Genomic DNA, 26332 nt, shown 5'->3' on the forward strand with positions numbered 1-26332 from the left:
CAATCTAAAAAAAGTCAGATAACTATCTGTGGAATGATAAATAAATCTGCCACATATAATCTGAGACTAGGCTTTAAAACAAAAGCATTACCACTATCTGACACACAGAGAGAACAACATACTGCTGCTGTTGTATTTGCTGCTGAAACCATTTCTTGCTGTTCCCAATTACTTTGAATTCATCTAGGTTTTGCTAATGCCCCATACCAGACAATTTCTATGAATGAAAAAAAATTACCAGTTCTTATGCCCCCCTCAGTGTTCCCCCAAAAATATCAGAACTCTTCCCCTTTTCCATCCAACTCTAGACACACTCTTTCTGAATAGCAAGTATTGCTGAAACTGATTTGCTTTAAATGAGAAAGTCCTACTATAGGTGGAACTGACATGCCACAGAAGGGCCACAAAGTTGAACTGTATCAAAATTCTGATTACTTTTCCTCTTTTACAACCTTAACAACAGTTGGGGCAGTAGCAAGAGAGTCAGCTCTTACCCAAGCTCAGCAGTACAACCTCCCACAGCAGCAGTAGGGTAATAGAAGTGCTGTGATGAATTGATGGGTTCATTAGCCTACAATCAATGGATAAAACTTCATAATAGAATAGACCTCACAGGAGCCAAATACCAGTGCTTTAATTGCAGCAGGTGCTCAGTGCCAGGTTACGTATTAAAAAGAAAAACCAAATCTTGCAGTGGAATAAAAAATCCCTAGAATCAAGTACACTACAAAAATAAAGAACAAGTTGCCAAGAGAGAAAGAAAGAGGAACACATTAACAACCATGTGCATTTCCAGCTTTACAAACTGGAGCTGTATTTCTGCAAGCTGAGTATGTTGCCTGTTTCCGGGCCTGTATTGCAGTAATATCTGAGTACATGCAATCTGAAGCTTACTCATCTCCACAGCACTTTTGTGAGACCAAGGAAGCTCTCTAAATGCCTTTCATGGGCAGAGAAGTGACAGCTCAGAGGCATTAGTGTGTCCAGGCACTTCATCCCTGCTGGGGCAAGTGGGGAGACAGTGTGCAAGGGGTCGGGTGGGAAGGAATGGGAAGGGATGGGAAGGAACCCAGTCCCACTGGCCCTTTCCTGCCCCTTAGCACAAACACACTGCTCACTTGCAGGCTCTGCCATCTTCCTCTCCTGCAAGGATTTCAGTTGTGTCTGCAGTAGCTGTCCTTCACAAGCTGTTCTTGGCAGACAGAGAATCAGGCTGGAACTTTAGTGAGCTGCACCTTCTTCCTGCATCTACAGCTGGACTTCTGTCTTTACTTTTAGCAGCTGCTTTGCCTCACAGCTCTCTTTGCATCAGGTGTACACACAGCAGAACACTCACCTTGGCAGGCTGCAGCTGTGACACAGACTTCAGGCAACTCTAGCAGGAAAATATGCACCTTTTGCTCATTAGGTGCAGGTAAAGAATGTGTCTCCTAGAGGCTTTCAGCTCCAGACCTCCACTGGTGGAATTATATAAAACAAGTGGGATGAAAGGGCATCATGTGGGTGCTACAGCACCAAGTTACAGATAAAACAGCAATAAATACCATCAGGTCAGGAATTCATGGGTTTGTGGTCTACTAGACATGCTAAATATGATTTGAGATGTGATCATTCTAGCATTTGGGACAAATTCTGTTCTCAGTTATTCAGTTTTGCCTCTACTGAGGTTCTGGGGGTGCCCAAATGCTGGTGTAGTTGGACAAAAATGGACAAACCTAGTCCTGATTTTAATCAGTCCACACACCACTTACTTCAACAGAGGTTATGTAGTTTATATGAGAATGTATTATTTCCTATTGCACCTGTCATGTGCAATAGTCATGTTCCCAAAGAAATATGCAGTAAAAATATGCTCAGAGAAGTTAAAGGGAGCAGGCTAACAGCAAGTGTCCTCAGCAATGTCCCTGGCCAACAAAAAGTACACTGAGTACAGTGCCTTGGCCAACACAAAGGCACTGAGTACAGTCTCTGTGTATGAATGCAAGAGAGGATATTTACATAAATAAGAGCAAACCTGTTTAAAAAGACTATGTTAAATATGAATGAATGATAGGGTATCTACATACATATGATTTTTTGGTTTGTTTTTACATGCATGTGGGGAGACTAATGTGCTTATAGAGAGGGAGATGTGAGTATATATTGATATATCAACAATACTGCAGTGTGTATGTGTGAATTTCAGTGTATTTGAATACACCCAAATATAAACACACACACACAATGTGGGATATTGAGATACTAATGAAGGTATCTGTCCCTGTAATCATGTTAATCTCTGTAGCGGAACTGCAGAGTGAGAATATTTTGTAAGATTTAAGACTTCAGTTTTCCATATTTCAGACTTCAGAGATCTGTTTGATTTACCATGGGCTAGCAATTTACCATAATAAAAGTGGAAATGAGCTTCTTATGACTGATCTCTTTTTCCTCATGTGGTGTGTCTATGTGTCACACTCCTGTACCTCTCAGATCTGCTGTTCTGTGGGCACTGACGCTCTGCCCAGGGATGTGCATCTCAGCTCTCGTAGCAAGGGGCTGCAGTGGGAGCATGTATGCTGCCTCCATGGGTAAAACAGGCATCCTGGACATGGTTGAGATTATAAGTTTCCCAATAAAGCACCATAAGAGTCTGACACACCTGGTTTTGTAGCCTTTACTAGTGATACTAAATCCCTTTTCATCTTTGGCTTCATATGACTAAAGAGCTGGAGAGCAGAAGATTTTTACTGCTGTGGGAAGAAAAGAGGAGAACAAAGGCGGTGATGATCCAGGCAGAGAGGACTTGTGCTTTTCTTTGCCACAGGCTCTACTTTTCATCTTCAGAGAGTCAGTTACACAAGCGTTTTCAACATGTGGCTAGTGGTTCCTGGTACTGATTATAGGACAATTCATTTCAGTACTCAGGCTTCAACACCTGTCTTTGTCAGCCTGGTCTGAATAGTTTGTCCTTAACACTCAGTGCTGCTTGTAATGTTAAGAAGGCTTTGCATTCACCATCAAAGATGAGACAGTTTAGTAAGAGATGCTCTGCTTGTACAGAGTAACTGCTATCAGCAGCTACTGCATTACTTTATAAGCTCTGGGCATGTGCTGAATATTATCCCCTGCAAATTCTGTGAGAGTGAGACCGCTGTGGGCGATTGTTCCTTTGTGCAAAACGTCCTGGGAGAGCACAGCTATAGCTCACTATTGTCTCTTTCTTGCTTTGTAGTTGGAGTTCATTTTGTACTTTCTTGAGCTGATAGCTCTGCACCACTGTTGGTCCAACACAGACAGGGCAGACAGGAAAAAAGGCTTGGGATCAGCTGTATTTTCTGTAGCATCCTACTGCATTTTATCAGTTCACTGTTAACAATAGCTGAAGGCAAGGCCTGATGATATGCTGTTGTTAGGAAGAATGAATCTGAATGTGTGAGGGCGAATATCATAAAACAGAAACAAAAACGGGGCAATAAGATGAATGTTCTATCTGCTATGAATCTGGTGAAATATAATGGGTTGCTATTGAAGAGCCTAATGAGAATGAATAAAATATGTATGTCATATAAATAAAGGGAATAATTGCAAATGGCTGGGGGCCTGAAATGGAGCAGGAAGTAGCTTCTGTTCGACTTTACAAGAAAATGCTGATACATGAGTTGCTTTCTGCATGGCTGACAGAAATTCTTTTCAGGACCCCAGCATTACCAGCAAAGCCTCTGCTGGCAGCTGGACATGGGTCAAAGGTAACAAGGATTTGCAGGTCTGTGGCTTGGGGCTTGTGAGCTATTTAACATTCAGGAATAGGAATGAACAGAAGGGAAGCCCTGGATACCAAGAGCTAAAATTTCTTTAAAAAAAGAAAATCTTGATTGTTTATTTTCTTTTTTCTCTTTTTTTTTTTTTTTTTTTTTTTTTTTTTTAGGACATAAGTGGTAACATTTTCATTAGAACATTAGAAAACAAATTATATTTTACCAGCAGGACAGTGCTTTAGTACTCTCAAGGTGGATGGTAATAGGAGAGTGAGCCCTAGAGACAAAAGAAAAGCTTCCTACAGGAAATTAAACCCAAGCTTTGCAAATAAGAACAATAGCCTACAATTCAGGTAAAACTACAGACACAAATGAATGAATACAAAATGAACATTAGCAAAGCCTGAAGCAGTGACACCTCAAAGTACAAAAGAGAGGAGAGTGGCTTCACAGCACCTACTGAAATGAATTTATAACAATATGCATACTAATGAACCTGAAACGCCACTTAGTTTTTGCATCCATTATTCATTGTTCAGCTTTATAGGAAAGGCAGCTGTACAATGGAACGATTACAGGGAGCATCTCTGGGAGTGGGATGATAACAGGGAGGAAATAGGAGCAGCATCTGTTCCTTCACCCCCCATCCCCTTGCATGAAAATTACCATGGCATTGGAAAAGGAAAAGGTTGCAAGGAGAGAAAGCAGATGAGAGGTTCAAGATGTTTTAGAGTATTTTTTTATTCCCCCCCCCTGCAATCTATGGGATCACTGTCCCTGAAGGAGCAGGAGGGGCCAGAGATTAAAAGAAACACTGTACAAAAGCCTGTGCTCTCCCTCCTTGTCTGAACATGTTTTCTGGGGTTGATATATTCTTCTGAAAGCAGAAACTGTTGATGATTAAATACAAGAAAAACAATATAGATAACAAGTGGAGCCAGTTCAGACAGCCAAAGCTGTGAAAGCTCCTGGGCTTTCACAGGGAAGCTGAAGGAAAGTTTTTAGAGAAAAAGAGACAGAGGCAGCAATGGTAGCCTGGGCATCCTGATTTCTCCTGTGGTCCCCGTCCATTTATGTCTGGACAGGCAAAGGCTTTCCTGAAGATTTTCAGATTTCTCAGCCACCTGCAGCACTGTGTGACATGCTGAATCCGACCTGCTAGTGAGATCACACCACCAGCCAAGACAGACCTAGAGTGAATTCTTCCCAGTGAAGTGGGTCTTTTTCAGTCCTCGGCAAATTTGAAGAAGAACTATTTATACATTTATAAATAATAATATATATTTGAAAGTTTCTAATGATTCTCCTAAACTGGGTGCCCTTCACATTTTCTTTCCTGAGTATCCAGGGCCACAATAAAATCACAGGGTCTGATGCAGACCTGCTGGGATAACAGATACTTTTTCTGCACTCCAGTGGCTTTATTTGCTCCCCTTTAACAGACTGCAGCTGGCATGGGACTAAGTTTTATATACTGAGAGCTTATTTTGCATAAATACACTGGAAACAGAATGGCTGAGGTTGGAAGCATTCTCTGGAGGTCATTTGCTCCACCCTTCCACAAAAGATGGAGGAGCACAGGCTGCTTCAACTGTGAGCACTACAATGTTTCAGGAAATGTGTTCATGTTTCCATATAAATATGCAAAATACACTGCCCATTTACGACTTTTTGATGTAGAATCTGTGGCTGAATTACAAAATTTAGCAGGGAATGCATGATTTTTACCTTTCAAACTACAGTGAAAAGGTATAGGATAAACAGATTCATTGAAATCATGGGAGCTTTTGCTGATTTTGCATTTAGTGGATCTTAAAACCTGAGAAAGCAGGTTTTTGAGTGCTTCACCTTCTGCATCACACTCAGCAGGTTCATGGAAATTTTAGCATACTCTGGTATAGGCATCACTGTTAATAACCTACCAGAGGTGAAAGTCTTAGGCAATCAGGTGTTACATTCATGAGAGTTCAAAGTTGTGCTGAAATCTCTGTAAAGTTATAAATTTTCATGAGATGGGGAAAAATTTTCACACACCTGGGTTATAATAGAATGGCTTGTATTTCTCTGGGAGTACTGCTTCTACACCTGGGTTTGATATTGTAAGTTTTACTGAAAAGAAATGAAGGTAACTGGTTTTTACAATTTCACATTTTAGAAAGCAAATACATTGGGGGGAAGTATTTTTTTGTTTTGTTCGTTGGGTTTTTTTCAGGCTTTCCAGTTTTTGGTTGATGAAAAACCCATAATATTTTGTTGGCACTAAAAAATTACTTTTAAAAACAACAACCAAACATTGTTGTCAAAATTATCATGTCCAACAGCTATATATCATCACTACCTTCTGTGAGAAGGTTTTGAGCTGTTGAACTGCTGGGTTTTTTCCACTGTGCTAAGTCATTGTCATGCAGAGACATTCGCAAAACTACAGCTTCAGTCACTTTTAATGAGCGAATTCCTGTTTTGTCTGATTTTCCCAGTAACAGGAAAAAACAAAACAAATGCATAATTCATGTAAAAAACATGTGTTCTCTTAAATTGAAGATATAGTCTGCCCGTCTCTCTATGTGATAATGTGCTTGTTCTCATGATGTCTGTGTATTTATTTTAAATGAAATACTAACTTTAAAGACTCCTGACATCCCAAATACAGTACGCTGGAAAGAGAGCAGAAGGTTCATCCTCAGGGATTTTGTCTCTATTTTGTAAATTACAAGCCTCAATGAAACCTGGCTTCATAGCATGCAGATGCGTTGTTCATTATCTCTTTATGTATATAATGAATAAATCATAAAGTCCAAATAAAAGTGTATATTCATGTATACATGCAAATAGGGTTGCAGCAAATCAGTATTATCTGCTCTTCCTTGTGGTATCTTTCTATTATTGTTAAATATGTAGGAGCCGAGGAACTATATAATTTTCTTCCCACCCCATCACAACATTATTTTAAGATTTCCTAACACCTGCAACTTACAGAATTTGCACTCATGTTGGGGGCGGGGAAGAGAAATTGTAGCCACTTTGTTGATGAAATCAAATCAGACCTAGATAGATGAGGTGGTAAAACATTTTTCAAAAATCCCATCAGTTTGAATTATAGCTATACTCAGAAAATGCCTGGGGATGTGCTGCACCAGTGAGCTCTGCTGTCTCTTGGCGGACCACAGCTCCTCTCCAGGGAGAGAGGCAGCCTGCAGGCAGGCTCTGTGGGGTGAGCCCCACCTCTGCTATGGCCTGACCTCTCATCTGCCTCCCCTGCTGCCACAGTGCTGCTATCAGCTTGTCCACCTTGAATTGCAAGCTCACTTGTGTGATCAGTTCCTGAGATGTGAGGCTTGTGTTTTCAGGGGATCCCCTACAACAAGCACCAGCTGCGTGCACACCCTCTGGCTTTTGTAACCTATTGTCAGCCCTGAGATGCAGGGCGTGGGCTTCTGTGTCAGGTGAGGGGGTCAGAGAAGGCTGAGTTTGACATTTTGATACAAACTCCCTGCTTTGCCAGATGTCTACATTTCCAGAAAGCTTTGGGGAAATTCTGTTTCTAATGAAGTCAGTGATAAAACTCCCTGGGCCTCTGGGTTAGATACTCGTATTTCGGTTTGCAGGACTAGCGGTGATAAATGAAATTGTTTGTTAGTTTGCCATTGGGTTTCCTCTGAAAATCAGGGCATGGGACTGCAGCAGTACGGAATGCCAGGGCATCATTTTTCTATAGCCAGTTTTTCTCTCTCTCTGCCTTTTGATGTAACCAATGTCACACACAGCAAGTCACATCGAGTATGTCTTATCACCCCAACAGTGCCATTTCAGGACCTCGCCTGATTAGTCTGTAGTCTCTCTGTATATTGTCTTTGTGGGACATTGTCACTTGTATGAAGCCAGAAATAAAAACTCCCTACTTACTTTGGTGTACATGCCTGCAAATCATATTGATTGGAAATAAAAGTAGGCTGCTACCTATAACAGTTAATTCTTATAGGAGATAGTTGATTGCTGTGTGTGATGCTTATAAAATGACCAGGACTCCTTTTAGGAAATAACTCCATCATGTTCAGTGATGGATAGCAAAACAGACTGCTACTAAAATGAAATTCACATTATGCAGCAGGCCATGGTGTGACTGAAAACAACATTAAGAAGGTCATTCTGATCTGATTTTTTAAGTTCATGTTGTTATTCTGGCTTTCTTGAAGCAGAAATCCAAATAGTCTGATTAATGGTGGTTTAGGAACCACTTTGAGCACAAATTTGTAAGAAAATTTTCTGCACAACTTGTAGTTTTGGGTTAAAATATCACACATTACCCATGATTTAATTCCTCCTCCATATTCATGTGCAGAACTCAAATGATGATGTCTATTCATCTGCTTCAATAACTACATCTTCAGCTCTTGCTTGTTTCCAGCACTGTGAATACAGAGATGAAAAAAGACATGCTGTTCCATTTATAACCAGCAATTCCTTTGCTTCTGTCTAAAATAGTTTGCAGGAAACATTCTCGTGTTTCATGACTGAGCCTGGAGCAAGAGTACAGAGCAAGTGGTGGTGGAAAATGGCAGGCTTTTTTTGAGTTTCTGGTGCTCTCCTCTTCAGTGCAGTCACAGAGGATGTTTCTTACCTACAGTAGAGACCCCATGTCAGTCTCCAGGAGATTTGGGCAACGCTGCTATGAGATTACAGGTTAGTGATGCAAAGGAGACAGTTTTAAATACCATCTGACATAAATCTCACAGTAAATGCAAAACTTCCCTTCCTCCACCTTACCTTCTTTACACATAAAATCTTTTTGACTAAATTACCTATTTCAAATCACCTCTTCAAAATATTCCGCCTTCACCTTATCTATCCGGGAATACTGCATCCCACTTCCCTACTGCCTTATCTTCCTACCCAACCTACCTAGTGTCCTTAAGCACTCCCAAGCCCCACTCCAGCTGCAGTGACACAATATTTCACACATCTGTTCTTCTCCCCAGCCAACACCCAGACCCAGTGCAGCTGTCTTTCTCCCCAGGTTCCTCTTTTCCACCTCAGCACCCAGTGCTGCCTCTTTGATTGCAGTTTATTCTGTGCTGGTTGTAGCACACTCAGCAGTGCAATGCTTCAGGGTGGTTCATTAAGCAGCACAACCAACAGCTGTTGTGTGCTTGCTCTCTCCTCCTCTCCACATAGGAAGATGTGTGCACAGCACAGTGTTTGCTCTTGAGATTCTTTAACTCTGTGTATGCATTGATGGATATACATTTGTGCATGTGCATGTATGTGTGTGCATAATCCTATATGTAAATGTGATTTTATGTGTATATATACATATGTATAAACACACACACTTCGCCTTGCATTGATATGAATGAAAGAAACAGCAAAGAAAGTGCCCTGCCTGTAACCACAGCAAGGAATGAGGGCTGAGAGTGTCTTAATTTTTCAGGGAAGCTTCTTACCACAATTTTGGGCTAACTCCTGAGAAGTCCGCGTCCCACAAGAGTGGGTTTTCTCTTGGTTGTGGCAAGTTCCGGTGAGGGCTGGAGGAACAGATCATAGATCACTGCTTTGTCCCAGAGCTTTAGGGATAACTTGAGTCTTTCAGAGACTTACATCCTTTCCCTGAAATCTGAAAAATGAAAGGCATCTGAGAACCTGAGTCCATATTAGATGGGGTGCAGAGCTACTTAGGGTATGGAGGACTCAATCCAAAAAGGCTATAGATACGCTGTTCTGTGCATTTGGTATTGGTTATTTGAATGACTGATATTTCCACTTACTTTCAGGACTGTGTAAGGGATGAAAGGGCACAAACTTGCTGTTTCGAAGCCTTTGGAGAACAGCTGCTTGGCAAAAGCAAGAATGGTATTTCTTCTATGCAGTTCACCAATTGCACACTTATTAGAGTGGAATAATTTCAGACATCCCAGCTTTTACTCTTTCCTCTTCCTCTTTAACAATTTATTGTGCTCCATTCAAAGCCATCTTTTTACCATATGGATCTGTACAATCCAACACCTCAGATGGTGTCTTGTGTATTCCAGGGCACCAAGAACAACCAAATCAGGCTGGGTCCGTGCATTTGCTGCTAGCTGTGTGCAGGTAGGAGTGGGTTGCTCTGCACTGGTACATGGCCTTCCTCTGATCTAAGGATTGGCATCTGCAATCAGCCCACAAGTGGTTTTGCAAAGGCCAAGCCCAAAGATCAGGGAATGAGCCCACCCACCTTTTCTCTGAAGGCTCTCTGTGTGCCCAGATGGCAGGAGGAGGGGGCTGCAGGACCAGGGTTTTTGGTTTTTTTCAAACACACTGGGAGGTTGCATGGGCTCCTTGGCACCCCAAAAACCCTAACACCTGGTGCCCAGAGTGACGTGTGTCCATAGAAAAATAAAATGGTGGAAGTTGCAGGGTGAAGATCGGGGCAAAATTTCAGTGTGTGATTGAGAAGCTGGATGGGAGAAAAACTTCTACACGGTTACAGCCCCAGGTATAAGCTTCTGTTTCCCATTAACTTCTGATGGTCATATACAAAATGCCTCATTCTGTAGGATATTAAATACATTGTTATCATCAAGAATAAAATTAATTCATTTTAGTAAGATTGAGTTAAAATTATTGACTGTTCTCCCTTCCATATTCTTTACTGCAGACTAGATAAAATGATGTGCTTATCTATTGAAAATACCATAAGTCTGGACAGGACATATGAAATTTCCTAAAGTAGAAATACCACACAGAGGAAAAAAAGGATTCTGTCAAAAGTACATTTTTGCACACAGGTCTCCAGTTATACAGTATGGAATAAAGCTGATCCTTCACTTCTATTCATTTGGCTTTATTTCTTAGGAGTATAGATCTACAGGCACAGATAAGCTAGACAAATAAAGGATGCTCTCAGGATGCAAAGTTCATCACTGCATGCTCCTAGACTCCAAGTAACACTTCCTTCTGGATGCTTTACCATTCCTGCTCTGGGGTAAATGGATGCCAGAGAGGGTCTACATTTGCACACAACCAAGATATTTTTACTTCAACACCAGCTGAAATTTTGGCTGTTTCAAGTGCAAAATGCCTGAGGTGGAAGAATTGCTGTGCAGCAGTCTCCTCAGATGTGGCGCCAAGAGCCACATCAATGGCCAAGCTGGACTGAGCTGCATTGCTGCTGCCTCCTGATGTCACAGCGCAGCCGTGCCACCCACCATGGGTGGCCCCTCACAGAGGGCATGCTTCCACACATGGCAGCCCTGATCCCTGGCAGCTGCTGCCCTGGGCAGCCCAGGAGGGCACTGGCTGGGTCAGATACATTTCCTCATGCTCCCTCCAGCAATGCCTTCTTGAAGCCACAGTCCAGGGCTCCCTAATGACACCTGCATGTGGAGGAGGTGGGTTTGGACTCCAGTAGCATTAGTGGAGGCCCATGGGCTCCCTCTGGCCCTTCTTTCACTTTTCAGGCAAACACAATTTCATCAGAAAAGCCATTTTGGGAGGGAGCTTTTCCTTTAAAATGCAATTCAGTTTAGAGGCCCTAAACCAAACCAGGCCAGGCTGCCCTTGAGCCCTGCCCATCTGGGGCAGAGGAGGAAGCAGTCTCCTCTCACATGGGTTACAACCAAAAATTGTGGGCACATAAATTGGCTATGGCTGGGGCCAGATGTTTTAAGCCTGATTGGATTTGGGGTTGCTTGCAGATTTCATAGAGAGAAAAAGCTAGTTTTGAAGACAGTGGAGTTCAGCATTTTTAAAGCTGCAGTCATTTAAACAAGCACTAGGTATCAGCATATCTCAGCATCTCTGTACCTTTCTACATGAATTTTAAGAAATGCATTTAAAAAAAAAGTTTTGTAGGTGAATGAAACCCTTTTTCATTGATAAAATCTGGAGGCTCCACATCTTGAATAACTTTGAATCAAGACACATGCATGCCTTTGATAGCAACTTGGTATAAAAGGCATGCAAAGCTAGGAAAACATGACGTGACTCAGAATTGTTGCTACAACTGGGAGCACTTACTGGGGAAAATTGCAAGTTTTGTTCCAGAGAAGCAGCAGACTGTGACTGCCTCCAGGCACCAGGTGGAGATGGGCCCTCCTTATTGCAGGATGTGTGGGCTAGGAGCCTTCCAAAACTCATGACAGGCTGTGGCTCTGTACCTGGCTGGAGGCAGTGTGCAGGAACCTCCAGAGGCATCCCAGCCTTCCTGAGCCCCTTCCACAGTCTCCCAAGCGGCAGGGGTTGGAATGACACAGAGGTCACACACAGCATTACAGGCATGGTTTTAGTTAGCAGAGGCAGCCATCCCCATCCTCCCTGTGCGGCTGTGTCATGGGAGTCCCAGACCAGCTCTGGCAGATTCAGAGGCGTAGAAATTAACAACATTCATTTCCTCTGCAAGGAGGGGACTCTTCTGGAATCAAAGCATTGTGTTTAGTCAAGTAAAACTTGCCCAGAGCCAGATTGCAGGAAAAGAAATGATAGCCAGGGCTGCTTTGTACAGGCCAGTGCAGCTTCAGGCTCCTGACTTAGATCTTGGGTCTCCCATAGGATCACCATCTCTGTGGCAGGGGAGCCTCCAAGTACATGGGCTGCGATTCTTTGGGATGAAACAAAACCAGAAGACACATCCCAGTTACCAAGGAAAGCTCAGCCTGCTTCAGAGTCACCCACTGCTGCAGAGGGGACATTCACTTCTGGACATTTTCTCTGCTGCTCTGGGGTCTTCCTGCAGTGGGGCTGACCACTGGAGGCACCAGCCCCATGGCCAGCCCTGAGGTTCAGCTGAACTCTCATTTCTGAGGAAAATGATGCACAGGAAAATATGTGCCGGAAGGACAGCATGGCAGAACTGGGAACAGAGCCCAGACCATCCTCACCTAGGACAAGGTATCATTCAGTAGCCCTCTCCTATATCTGTTCGAGACATAAACCTCCATGGACACTGTGTTTACCAGGGACAACCCCATCAGATGGACCACAAAGGCAGTCCACCATGTGTGCCAGTCCCAGCCAGTCCTTGTCATTCTGCTCCACCCAGCAAAGCACTGGGACACTGACTGGGTACCTTTCTGACAGGGAAAATGAAAGAAAAGAGAAAGAGAAAAAAAGTTCTCTGAAATCTATCATGAATTCTTCAACCTGTTTTCCTAAAGGCATGAATTCTTCTGCCTGATGACCTAAAGACAAGTTTTGGACAGATCAGTAAAAGTTTAAAAACATCAGTAGAGTGATGACCTTTGTCTGCTTGCTTTGACAAAAGATGTTTGTGGGAAAAAAATCTATACTTTTCTTGTCCCCAAAGGCATTATCTTCATTATGTCAATGTGGCAGGTTTGCAAATTTCAGCAGTAGAACAGCTAGTTTGCAATTAATTATCTGTGTTCCTACTAATAGGCATAAAAGTCAAACAAAGGGAACAGCAACAAGCAAGCTTTTGCACACTTTTCAAGAACTGTTTGTGACTCTAAAACTTGAGTTTGTTGACAGATGACCTTTAAGAGTGTGCACATATGTATGTTTTTTCTTAGCCATGCAGCACTTATTGCTGCATCTGTCTCTGTAAGTAGTGCAAGACAAAAATATTGTATGAAATACCCATTTTTGAACTTTTCACAGTAAGCAGCAGCTTTGAGGCGCTGCCTTTCTTTACAAGGTCATTACTCCAGCAAGTGCCCTCGGCTTTGATTTTTGGGTTGTGCAACAATTCAGGTTAACAATTACAAATAATCTGCCTGCTCAGAATGAACAAACAGTGCACTGATAACTGGCTTTAGATGATATCTGAGTTCAGTGTTGCTCAGAGTCAGAGGATATAAGGAACACAGTGAATGCACCTCAGCTCCTTCTTGCCCACCTCTTCCACCCCAGACTTTCAAGGGAGATTCTCCAGTATTACATGTTTGTGATCCTGATAGAGGTCTGTGGGAAGAGAGGAGCCGTTATAATGACAGCTCTCTACTCACCATCATACATCACTGTCTTGAGCTATTCTTAGGGATGCTTGGAAAGCAGTCAGAGCAATCTGTGAAACCAGGCAGGGATGCTGACAGCATCTTACCATAATTATGATGATGTATACAGTGCTAGCTAATAAGGCTCGGGGAAGAAAAATACCAAAACCAAATGAACATACTCTGTTTTCCAGGTTGTTTTCAGGGGCATTGGCATGAAGGATTTCAGGTAAGGGAGGGAGGGAGTTAGGACTGAAGAAGGACACTAAAAGGACACACACACAAAAAGATCCGAAATAGAAAACCTTTCTTCAAGCTCGCTTCTTGTTCATTATAGATAAATTTGGTTGTCAATAATTCTGACTCAAAGGAATGAGAATTACTGGAGTGGATTTAAGTAAGCTTAAAATTCAGCATGGTTTCAGAAACAAGAAGTGGGAAAAATTTAACCTTGTTATATAGGGGTCTGAAATTCTTAGGGAGGTATTCTTGCTGATGTAAATGAATGCAAACTTTATGCTTGGCAGTGAAACCATGCTGTTTTATGGCAATTGAGGCTTTGGCCTGGGTAGAGGAAACTGCTATTGCATTCCTTCCACTGTAAGGGTTTTCAGAGCTTCACATCTCTCACAATGCCCATTATAAACAGTTATTGTAAAATGATTGTGCTAAAACCTAGGCATAGGAAAACAAGTAAGCTCCTGGCATGCAAAGAATGCAGGGGAGACATCAGTGAAAATATAGTAATGGTGAGATCTATTAAAATTTTGAATGCTTGCTCAGGGAGCTGCAGAAGTAATGTTACTAGAATCTTCGGTCTTTGAGGGGCCAAATGCATATCTTCCAGAGAGGAATAATCCTGACCCTGTGTCATGGAGAAGAGGACATCTAATTTTTTGCACTGCTGACTTCTGCTGTGTGTGGAACAAAGTGTCTGGGGGAAGGATCAGTCAGCGTGAGGGCTCAGTGAGCCTGAGGCCCCGGCCCTGTCAGAGATGGTAACAACATGAGCAAAGCACAAGGCTAATTTGTGTCCATGGAAATAAGATCTGAGTTCTGATTAAAGTGTAGGATTTTTTCAAGTGGTTTGTAGCTGCCTTAGGAGCCAAGGGGATGCCCACCAGAAGTTAGCTCTTCCTCCCAGAGGTGCCATTGTGCTGAGAGCACAATCCTCCTACTAAACCTGTCATTGCATCAAACTCACCACAGAAGGTTCCTCTCTTACTACTGCCCATGGATAGAGGAAGCATATTCTGCACTCCACAGGAGCTGATCTGATCCAAGTAGCAGCCATTTCTCCAGTAAAATCTTTTTTGTTTGCTGAAAAACAGAAAAAAAAAAAGAAGGTAAAAAAGTTAAAGAGAAATGATAAAAAAAATGGTAAAAACGTAAAGCTGAATGCTTTTAATGCTACAGAAGACAACAGTAGAGCTGTGAGCAATGGCCTTGCCATTGCTCATTGTGGGGGTTCATTCACCTTGAATGGGTCTGGTATGACAGACCCACTTCCCTGGGCACGAGCGAGAGAAGCAGAGGACTAGCACAACCTGGCAACTCAGTGTGAGTTCTTCTGTCCTGGACAAAGGTGGTGCAACCCTCCTGAAGATGTGACAGATGCACAGGAGTGCCCAGTTTAGCAAGTAGCACAAGCCTCAGTAGGAAAAATGTGAAGATTCATTCCATTTTGCTGGGGAGGTGGCTCCAAACCAGCCGCTCTGTTGGAAGACAAAAGGGGATGCATCTTCCCATTGCATGATGCCAGTATTTAAAAATGCAGTGCCAGGACCCCATTGTGCCAGCTACTGCACAAACAGAACAAAAGGCAGCCCCAACAGGCAAACAAGCTGCCAGGCAAGAAGCTAGAGCTGTGCCAGTCCCACAAGGACAGATTGCTGCTGCTTGCTGGGTGGAATGCCAGGCTCACCTCCAGCCCTGCCACTCTTGTGCCCAGGGAGGGGCATGAGGCCACACTGGAATGAGGACAAATGAAGTGGCTTTACAGGTGTTTACAGGGAGCTTTTCCATGGGGGACAAGAAGCATGGGAGAAAACCTGAGACCTCGAGCCACTCACCAAATAGGACCTGAAGATCCTGTTAGCAGCACTGGTTCACTTCCACACGAGGCTGCAGCTCTCTGGAGCACTGCACAGCACAGCCCCAAGGCAGGGTGATGTGGGTTAAGCAGAGGGTGCTGTGCCTTAACTTGCAGTTTCTCAGCCTTTGTGGTGGGTTTAAACCTTTGCTGCTGGCTTTTATGTTGAGTATCCTAGAGTTTTTTTATTCTAATATGTTTTCAGCATGTCTTTGTTCCTTGCCTAGCTCTACAGACACACGCGTACACTGCAGGTCATCCTCCAACCGGAAAACCTATCCCAACATTTCTCAGAAGGACTGGGCATGGAAGCAAGAGATAAAGCACTCCAAGCAGAAGCCAAGAGATCCACTACAGCCCACTGCTCTGGCACTGTGAAGAGCACAGCCACGAGCAGTTAAACCAGCTGGTGCTACTGAATAGAGGACCACTCCTGGGAGGATGCCCTCTCTGTATTCTACATTCTTCTTCTCTTGGTGGTTACTAGTACAGGTGCAGCCAAAAAAAGTAGTTTCCAGAAACGTACAGGGGCTGTTGCAACCAGTGAGCAACACTGGGAAAAGAAGAGTTTGAATTCTAGAGAAATTCTTGCAAATCACTGCTGGTAGGGGACACAGAAACAAAGGAACTATCAGGCACCACTCTATGGAGATAAGCCAGTCATGGTCCTCATTAATGCTCTGTCATGATTTAAAGTTCAAGAGATACTGCAGCTTAACTTGTTTCCCTTGACTGGAATTCATCACTGCTAATAGATCAGAGCCACAGGGTAAGCTGTTAGACATGCACTGGCAAGAGCAAACTGTTACTGCATGAAAAATCACATTAATGTCCTTGAAGAACCAAAGTCTGGGTGGAGGAGGCACTTGCCTGCCATGCCCAGGGCAAGTTCTGTTTACTAACTGGCTAGAGGGTCAACAGCTCCTTATTTCTTGACTTTCCAGTGTTAGAGTTTGTCTTTATTTCCCTCTGTTCAGCTGCACCCACAGAAAAATAATGTAAAGGAGAAATCAAAACACCGAAGCTTCGAAATCCCCAGGCAGGGCATTTTGTATGGTTTTGCATGTGCATTCTTAGAAGGACTGTAACACATTTGAAGGAATAATTTTTTTCTCCTCAACAAACAGAACAGTTGTGAAATGATTTTTGCAAGCTTTACTTTTCTGACACATCTAATTAGATGCAGTGTTGTGCCTCCAATCAGACATATACAAGGTGAGAAGTCTTTCCTGTGATTCAGAGGAGTTGTAACTTCAAACTGTGATGCCTTTTGTTCATTGTGTACTTGCATTGCTCAGATCATGACTGTGCCACACAACAGATTACCTCTTTTGTCCTCAGAGCTGCTGACACCTTTGTGTGGTGGAGATGTGCTGTGTTCTCTCACATTGAGACCTAACTTTTGTTCTTTCCACTTCTTTCCTTTCTTCCAAGTTAAGACATGAATCAGTACACAGGGCTGCTTGTCTGTTGACAGAAACTCTCCCTCCATAAATCACTGTGTGTGTATGAAGTCGACCATCAGTGCTACAGGCAGTGGGGCTGAGCATTCCAGAGCCACTGGAGCCCAGGAACTGAGCACTCGTGCTTGTTTATGTGCAGTAACTTCCCTTCCTTTCCTGCACAAAGTCCTCTGTGCCATTCCAAGAGAGATAGAGTGTTCTGCCAGGATTCCCCCCTCCAGGAACTGAAACAGCCTCTGAATATCTGAGCATTTGTTATTTTATCCCAATTGCATGGCCCCTTAATAGATTAAAAAGAAACCTCTGGAAAACATCAACACAAACACTAAGCATGTAAGCACTCCTTGAAAACCAACCTCAATTTGTAAACTCATTTCCCAGAGCTTGATGTTGCAATAGAGACTCTTTGAATGTAAGTAAGCTTAAAGGGAAGGGAAGTAAGCTGTGCAACCAAAGGATACATGGATAGAAACCTGATTTGCACATTTGTGATAAACTGTAAACTCTAATAGTGTTCTGAAGGCATAGTAAAATATTTACCTTCAAAGAGCACTTAGTGCATCAAAAACAGATTATGTGCTGTGATTGATGATAAGTCTTTTCCTCTTGCAAACACAGCACGGGTAATTTTTTCTTTAATTTTAAAGGAATTAAGTAATTATTTTATCGTAATTTGATTTATTATTTTCAAGCCTTGCGATTGGACTGAAGGCTGAATCTGGAGCTGCAAACACTATTGCTGATGAGGTGTTTGTCCAGCATGCAGCTTCAAGGAAGAAAAAGCAGCGTGCTTCCATAGAAAGAAAAATCATTATTCCCCCTAGAATCTGCCATAGAAGAGGCTTCACAGGACATCATTAAGCCAAAGGCTCAAAGATCTTAACCCCTCTTTTTCAAACCACGAGGCATCTGTGGATACATTTCCAACTCCTGCTACTAAAACTGGAAGTTAAAGTGCAGTGATTCAAAGCTCTACTCCGTGAGAGTTCCAGTGTTCATAGTACTATGCATGATTGGTCAAGAATTTTCTGAATTAGCTAGGGAAGAAAAGACGCACAAGTTGGTGGCATTTCCTTGGGCCCATGTGCCCCAGCCTCTTAGGCATTATCACAAATCAGCAGTCTCTCTTTCCTTCTGTATCAAATTCAACCTTCAGGTCAGGGCAGGATGAGTCTGAAGGGCAAGCAGAATATTCTAAGAGAAAACACCTGAAGACAGAAAGCAAAAGAGGGACAAGATTGGCGTCTCTAAGGAGCTCAAGCTTCAATTGTTCTTTCCACCAAGAGAAATGGGATTGTTTTCTTTCCGTCATGCAACAATATGTACATCAATCTAATTAGCTTCTATTGGATGCTGATTTCCTTTTATAAAATTAAAAAGTAATATTTAGAGAAAGACTCACAGACAGCAGATTTTTTTCCATCTCATTTAAGCAGTGATTTGCCATTACAAGTACAATGGCTTTTTTTAAGGTAGTGTTTTTGTAAGAAATAATTAATGATATGCTCTCAAACAAGAAAATAGGTCAAAATACACATTACTTTTCAATACCCAGGAAATTTAGAACACTTTTTACAATGGCAAGCCTAACTATTTTTTGTAATTATTTATTTGCTTGCTAATCTCTTCAAGTTCTTCTGCATTTTTTAACTATAATTCAACACTGATTACAAGTGGAGTTTTGTTACTTTGTTCAATCAATTTTCAAAACTTTTATTAAAAAAAAAATCCCTCGCTGTATTGTTGTCCATGAAGGAGTGCAAATTTCAGCTGACCAAGTGGAAATGTTTGAAGTGACCCCCAAACCTGAGCATGCCTGTAAATGAGTAACAGAGACAACGCAGAGTTTTTTCAATGTCACATATACAGTGGTTTCTGGAGAGATCCAGTGGTGATCTAGAGAAGCAAGACGCTTACATCAAATGGAGAAAGCAGGACTGTGACCTAATGCGACTTTTCAGCCACACAGATCATCAGCAGCACCACTGGAATTATCAGACGTTCAAATGAAGTATGGAAAATTGAGATCAGAATTCACACTTACAATTAAGCTTGGCAAACAAATTTTAATGATGCTAAGTACAAAACGCCCAGTTCTGTGATCTTCACTGTGCACATATCACCTGCTCAGGTGTTCCAGATGTACTTCAAGATTTACATTCTCTGTCTACATATTCCCATCAATTACAGCACACTTCATTCTTCAGTGAGATTTATTATCTTATTGTATCACCAGGGCTTGGAGACTGAAGAATTTTAATCTTACAAGCCATTATGAAATGATTTCCACTCGTTGGGACAAGTTCTTTCCAGGAAGAGCAATTATTTCTTGTGGGTTTTCAGCGGCACTCAAACCTTAGCCAGAGGCTGGTCTTATGCTTATGTGGGTGCAGATCAGACCTAGAATAAGAGGGAGGTGTGCAGGGTGGGTGCCCAAATACAAAGTTAAAATTATCTCATCTATGCTGAGAACTGTTTTAAGAACAGCTGTTCTCATCTAGCCTCTCTCTCCATTTTCAGAAGACCAGATGAATAAAAGGGTCGAAACATTCAGAGGTTGTGAAGCTTTTGAGCTTTTGAAGGTAAACCTGCAAGCTTTGTGGTTTGCTGATATCTTTTTGGACAAATGTGTATTGTGTATTATCAGATTATAGTTGCTCAGGAAAGAGGAAAAAATTTGACAGTTTTTATTGTTGGAAATTCCAGCTAACAAGATCAAATGTTCCATAATTTGCTAGTTTTAGAAACAGCTCTGGTAGAGCTTGGGTTTGGCTGAGCCCTGCCCCATTTTCCACCATCTCCTCTGCCCACAGGGGTGCTGCTCCCTCCCAGGATGAGCAGCAGCCTCGGGGGTTTCACTCCAAATCCAGACAAAACCTGCTTTGGAAATAGTGAAATCTCCTGACAATGGGATTAACCTGTCAGCTCGGCTTCCACTGTTTGATCTATGCTAGCAAAGAATATTTAGATAAAGGCTTTAAATTACAATTCACATTGAATCTCCACATGGCTCAGTCCCTGGGCACAGGGGAGTGCTCTCTGCTCCCCATGCTGATGCGTTCAGGAAACAAACACTGCCTTGAGCCAGGTGTCCAGGCTGGACATGGCAGAGGTGCTTGGGGATGTCCCTGAGCCTTGTGTCCTTGCCAAGTTGCTTTAGGGAGAGCCATGCTGGTGCCTTGAGAGGGTACCTAGAGCAGAGGCTAGATAGAGTTAAAGAAATAAAGTAGGTATTTATTAAAAGGTTTTCAAGGGATACACCTTGGGCAGAACAAGAGCCTGGCCAGAGCTACACCCAAGAGGGATGATGGGTCACACATTTTCACACTTTGATAAATTTTGGTCCATTTACATATTTGGGTTCATTGTCCAGTTTCAGCTTCAGGTTATGGAGTCCCATCTTCCAGTTTGCTCTCCTCAATTCACTGCTGTTTACAGTTTTTGGGCCTGAGGCTGAAACAGTGTCCTTGGTTCTCGGGCTGGAAAAGGATTGTTTTGTCTAACTAAACAGTGAGGAGAACTTGCTAACACTTTATGTGAAGCTCAGAGTTATATACTAATGCACTACAGAATCTGGATAATATGAAAGTTAAAGCTTAAGGCATCAATGCCAGGACACAGCCAGTTACTCTGGCAGGTTCCCAACAGGATAAGAGTAAACAAATTAGGTATTTCCATGTTGTGATGGTTGTTTCTAGGCAGGCACTCTGCACCTCAAGGTCCCACAACACCTTAGAGGAAGGAGGCTGGAGCCCATTATCCCAGAAATGGAAATGCATAGGTAGCTGTTATAACACCTTTTCACCCATAATGCTCATATAAGACTTTGTCATCCTTGACCTCATTTTATAGTTGAGGGAAAACGAGGTTTGGGCCTGAAGTGAGTTTTCCCCCAGGTCACCTATGAGCCAGTGGCAGAGGTAGAAATGTTCCCAGCTCCCTGAAACTCAAGGTGGCGTTCTGTGCATGAGAGCACATCTTCCTCCAAAACCTGTTCAGCGCAGACATCCAAGCCTCCCTCATTCTGTCTAGACTGCAAAGGGAAGAAGGCAAACAGATCATCTGCAAATTCCTACTTTCCATCATATCTCTCTGAGGTGTGACTTTTTTCTGCGTCATTTTTCATGAAAGGATCATAATCTAATAGAAAAAAGAAAAAAAGCTGATCTGGCTGCTACTGAAAGATGACAATCCAGAAACAATTAGGTATCTATCCACCCTTCTTTGTTAAAATCATGAATAGCACATGTGGGGAACATACCCACTCAGATGACTGGAAAAATAAATTTTCTGATTTTGCAGATCTTTTATTTAAATCTTGCAAGTAGCAAGAGAAGCAGTTTTAATAAAAAATGCAATGCACAGAAGAATTGCTGCTTTTCATCTGAGAAGTGAAGAATTTTCTTTATTTTTACTAATTTTGAATTTGATGCAGATATGATTCCAATGCTAATTATGCCCCCCACTGTCTCTATGCTCCAGTGAAATGTGACTCCCTGATGTTTCTCATTGTCTTTTGTTTACAATTATGAGAAGTTGATGGAAATCATCTGGTTTTTGCTTCTGTACTGCTGTGGGATTTGTACAGCAGCAACCTGTCAAATTAATGACCTCTAGCACGAGAAGCTGTGGCCAATTCAGGCTGCAGCCACAGCTGAAATCTTAGCATTGCACTGTTTCTCTCTCATCCCCCACATATCTGTGAGGAAACAGTTCCTGCATCACGGAAGGGTGATCCCAGAATTAAAGGTAAACAGTAGGATCGTCACAAGTAACTATCCATACCCAATTTTGCTAAATGCTGTCTTGCTCAAGTGTTCTTTTTCTCGTGCCTCAGTTTTCTCCTGAAAAAAATAGAAAAGAGATAATAATGCAGATGTGTTCTGAGCATGAGCTCATTAATGTTTCCAGTGCTTTGGGACAGACTGGAGACCAGAGGGTTCTCTCAGCCCCTACACACTGGATGAAAATGCCTATTGTACAATTTGCTAGTGGCCTGCTCATGACAATTCCCAGTCTGGATGCCTGTGATTCTGGAAATGTATGGCTCTATGAGGCATGTGTACATCAATCTTGCTTCTCAGGGACATGCAAAGCTTATGTTTTAGGAAGATAAATAACTTAATTCACCGTTGATTATATATAATATATCTGAGCATCTTGTGCATAGAAATACAATTACAATCTTTGTACCAGCAATGAAAGCATTACCAGGAAGAGCATTCTGGATTTCAGAAACTAGCAGACAAATACAGCTCACTATCTAAAGGGCTGGTTCAATTATTCCTTCAATCCCAATTGAAGTCAAATATCAGATTTCCTTCTGTGTAGAGGAACAAGAAAAGGCTCTTTTCCCTATTTTCTTGGGGTTTTTGTCCTACTTTTCCTTAATTCCCATCCTCTTTTTCTACAGTTCTCTGTTCTCCCACTGTTCCCAGTGTTGCCCCCCTCCCAGCTGTGCTCTGGGCTGGGTGGTGGCCAGCACACAGTGGTGGCACTGGTGCTGCTGATGCCATTGCTGCAGGGCCAGCAGGTACAGGCTGGGCCAGGGGATGGCTGGCTGCTCCTCTGGACAGGGTGGGAGCCCCAGTTACAGATGCATGCTGCCAGTGGGCCTTTATTCACCTTGCTTCTGCATTCTCCCACTGACTTTCACAAATCAGTTGGGAATTTATCCCATTTTAGTATCTAAAAGCTACCTCTAAAGTTTCATCTAACACAGCTGAAAAGAGGCTAACTTTTTGGAGAGTAAATAATAGTTATAGAGATGTGCATCCTGACATTCAGCCTGCTAGTTCTACACTTTGTGGTATACACCAATTTATATGAAGTCCAGCAAGGGCAAAAACTGGAGGTTTGAACACCAGAATTGCTTAGTGAAAATTTGTCTCAGTTCAGCATCTTCGGCCAACCCGATGGGTCACAGTTACCTTACATAAAATATGAATATTAATAACATTTAATAATAGGAATAATGATATCACCACCTGTATTTCATAGGTTGAATTGGGAGCACAGATAGTCAGCCTGGGTAACAAAATCAAAAATGGATAAAGGTTGCAACTTACTGGAAAATCATGGCAGTCAGTGTTGAAAAGCAGACAGATGTTTGCATGACCCTCTGTTTTGGCATGTTCTTCCTTTAGAAGAAGCCAAGGACTGAGCCAACATGGCAAATGAATCACTTTAAAATGCTAGAGGGTACATCTGAAAAGATTTCAATTTTATATTTCAACTTGCAATCACCCACACTTTTCCGGTGCTAACCTCCCTGAGACCAAAGGCACAGGCCTTAAACTCACTACAGTTTCAAACTGGTGGTATGAATTTAATTTCAATGTATATTTGAGACTTAAGCTACTATAAATAAGAGAAAGACACACACCATCTTAAGCATACTAATGTATAAACATTTATGCTATTTTTTCCTAGAACTAATTCACGTGACAGGAATTTCTTCATAACCTGAAGTTTATGTCTGCGCATTTCTGACAAATCTACACTTCTGTTCTACTGTCATTTCAACCAGTTAAGAGTAATGAATGACCAGTTTTCTGCAACCTGTATCCAGGTAGCATCTTCCTTCCAAGCACCAAGGATGCCAACATTCCTTATTCTCCAGCTGGTTCTTCTCCTCACTTTAAGGGTGCCAGAAATGGCAGAGTGTGTGTTTTGCTCTTGATGCACCCTAGTCAGCAATTTGACCTTCAGAAGCCCTGTCCTACCTGTCTCTACAGCTGCTTCATCTGGAACCATGCTCAGTGAAACTTACTGTTTTGTGTCCCACAAACATGGATCTGGAGCATCTTCTGTCTCAAAGAGGGCACAGCAAAACTGGGGCTCCCTGCAGTACCCAAGCATCACAAGACAAATCGTCTGCAGGGAGGGAGGTGAAATAAAAAGGCAACTGGCAAAATCAGTTCTGCTGAACTAGGCTCCCTGCTGCTGGTAACAACTCAAAATATGTAATATTTGATGGAAAAATTACTTCCAGTGCTCAAGTGTTATCAATCCCTGCTGTTGTATCCACCTGCTGCTGCCCTCCTTCAGGCCTTTTCACCTGCTGGTGCCTTGATGCTTTATCCTGCTGTCTCTAGCACCTGCTGGCAGCCTGATGTGAACCTCTTCTGCCCTCTTAAAAAACATGACCTGTTTCTGTTGGGAAACAACCACCTAGGAGCTGCTCACATCAGGGACGTGTCTCCAATTTCAGTTCTGAAGTCCTAACATCTTTAGGTCAAACCTCTTCAGTTTTTGGAGGCTTTCATGTTGTCCAGCACAAGCACCCAGGCAAAGCCCCCTAGTACAGGCTGGGCCACAAAGGGTCACAAAGTAAATTCAATTGCAAGGGGAGACAAAGCTCAACACAATCTCTTCTGCAAATATGTGAAGTGGTGGGGCAGTGGCTGGTGAGGGAGTGCATGAACCTAGGCCATGCTCCCAGGTGGGCACCTGAGCATCAGAAGTGCTCTGGGTGTCTGCTCAAGGTGTGCAGCCTGCTCCAAACCAGCACAAAGTAAGAAAGACAGTGCAGAATGAATGTTCTTTTAATTCACTCAAAATTAATTCTTAGTGAAGTTACTGAGCATCCAAGGATCCCCATTCCAGGAATTGACAGTGTCTTATCTTGTGAATCTTGAGCAGGACTTGTCCATGTCTCAGTTAGCAAATATACAGTGCTCAAATGGGATATTTGTAATTCATGTGAAGCAGAGTGTTTCACAAACAACAAGGAACATGATGGTTCTCACTTGACATGGGGTAAAAGAGGCCCAGAGACTTTAAACCAATCACCCAAGGTCAAACAGGAGCCCAATGGCACATCTGGTACAGCAGATCTCCAGTCATTTAATAATCCTGTACTCACGAGATGGAATTGCCTCCCCAAAGCCAATATAATGATATTCACTAATGAGGTTGTTAGGTTTAATTAAAGCTGGTAGAGCACATTACGTAGAAGGAATTAAATTATTGTTTCATTATTGTATATTATAATAATTACAGAATAACTAGACTTATACATTAACCACAGAAAAAGACTAGCCAAATTCTGCGTCATATAAATTTTTTGACACATGACATAGGAATTGCAATAGACAAATAACCTCATGTTCTCAATGTCATCCTTAAGTGCTTGCATTCTTGTGGCTTATTAATCACTGTATTTTTTTAATAAATAAAAATATATTTTACATTAAAAAAATAAATTTAAAATAAATTTAGTTCAAAATTAAATATTACTCACTTAAAAGGCTGATTCCCTGAATTTCCAGCTTGTTACTGGCAGTCTGTTATGCTCTATCTATTGTCACATGATAAAATATTTAGGGGTGGGAAGACTTCGAAATATTGGAATATGAGATATAGGATTCTTTCATTCTTGAATAAGATATTCTCTTTTGTTTCTCATTCAAACTGATACCTAGCTGGAAAATGTAAACAATTTAGGGAAAAGCTGAAGATAAAATGGCTATAATTGAAATAGAAATTTTCTAAATTACTCTATTTGGATCTGTTTTGACCTCTATTATAACTTTACTATTGCATTACTACAGAGTGATGTGTGTCCTTTTACCAGATGGATTTCTCCTAGGACCATAGTTTGATCCTCTACGTGTACTTTCAGAGAAGATAAATATAATTTGCACAGGAAGATCTGCAGTCCTTTGTTCCTTGTCTCTGACAAGCGCCTTTTTCTGCAGAAATTCTCTCTGAGACCTTTTGTGCTCCTTTGTGTAGGAAAGGGTGTCAGAAAGAAGTCCATAACTTACTGTCTTTACAATTTGCTCATCTTTTACCCTTGAAACTCTATCCGTCAGACAGCAACAGCAATACTCTCATTCACATATTTTCTCCCTCTCCAAGACAGTCAATGTGAGGACCATGAGCTGGGGGATCAGAAACCACCATAATGGTCATGCTTAGGTGTAGCCACAGTGTTGAAACAGAGCAATGTTGCTTGAACCATCTTCAAATTCAGTGAAAATGGCATGAAAGAGAACAGGAAAACTACTTTAGAGTCAGCAGCCTGGGGATCGTACAAATAGCATCTGTTTTTCCCTTTCCTATCCCTTCCACACACAAGAAAACCAGGAGCAGGCCAAACAGACATAG

This window comes from Camarhynchus parvulus, chromosome 3 (assembly GCF_901933205.1).
Source record: "Camarhynchus parvulus chromosome 3, STF_HiC, whole genome shotgun sequence".
Classification (NCBI taxonomy): Eukaryota; Metazoa; Chordata; class Aves; order Passeriformes; family Thraupidae; genus Camarhynchus; species Camarhynchus parvulus.